At 34.9% G+C, this 901-nt stretch overlaps 1 non-coding gene across 1 annotated transcript; it reads left to right on the top strand.

Moving 5' to 3' along the window:
- LOC120142934 lies at positions 1–195 on the top strand. The gene has a single exon (XR_005517897.1). It is a non-coding gene; the product is annotated as a U2 spliceosomal RNA (small nuclear RNA).
- The last annotated feature ends 706 nt before the right edge of the window (positions 196–901 follow it).

The following is a 901-nucleotide window of genomic DNA, read 5'->3' as shown; positions in this document are numbered from 1 at the left end:
ATACCTTCTCGGCCTTTTGGCTAAGATCAAGTGTAGTATCTGTTCTTATCAGTTTAATATCTAATACGTGGGCCATCGGCCCACATGATATTAAATTTATTTTTTGAGGGGGAGTGTCCATCACAGTAGCTTGCTACTGGGACTCTCGAGCGTCGCCCAAGCGTTGCAATAAAGCTCGGGCCTGGCGCACCCCACCCAATTTTAGTTAAATATTATGTTACGGATGGCAAAGAAAATGTGCTTAATGGTTGATTCGGTGGTCTCTGTTAGTTTCTGACGAAAGGATATACCCCACATTTTTACAGGTATATTTCCACCGTGGGCACGATTAGGTTATAGATCCTATTCAATATTTCCAGCTCATACATTCGAAGGTAACCGTAACAATTAATTTAATCTTCTTGAGTGTAATTATTAGGAGTTTAAATTAACTGTAACCGTTGATTGGCGTAAATGTTATATTTTACAGTTAATTAACTTTAACAAAAATCTTGTTTTCCAACACAAAATATGGAGAACATAAAGAATATGTCTAGAAACTAACACAGTTCATTATTAACATGAATAACAATGAAATTACAAGAGCGAAGGTCTCATATTTGTTTGTGTGTTTAGGTTCAGGGTTCTATAAGAATGTTCATTGTCGTTACTTTTTTAAAACAAATTCAGGATTATATAGATCGACTACCAAAAAACGTATTTTAAAACAATTTTAACTTTAAAAAAAGAAATTAAGAAAAATCATTTTAAAGACAAAAAATAGTCTACGTTAACCAGATATTCGTTTTTAAGGGCTCGGGAGTCTGTTACACGTGGGGAAGGGTAAGTTACCCCACAACGCCCAAACTTGATACCTTATCACTTATTCGTTGTCGTAATGGTAGAATTTGTAAATTTGAGT

The sequence above is a fragment of the Hibiscus syriacus genome, unplaced genomic scaffold (assembly GCF_006381635.1).
Source record: "Hibiscus syriacus cultivar Baekdansim isolate YM2019G1 unplaced genomic scaffold, ASM638163v2 tig00110831_pilon, whole genome shotgun sequence".
Taxonomy (NCBI): domain Eukaryota; kingdom Viridiplantae; phylum Streptophyta; class Magnoliopsida; order Malvales; family Malvaceae; genus Hibiscus; species Hibiscus syriacus.
Note: the sequence above shows the minus strand (reverse complement) of the source record. Positions and strands in the feature narration are given on the sequence as shown.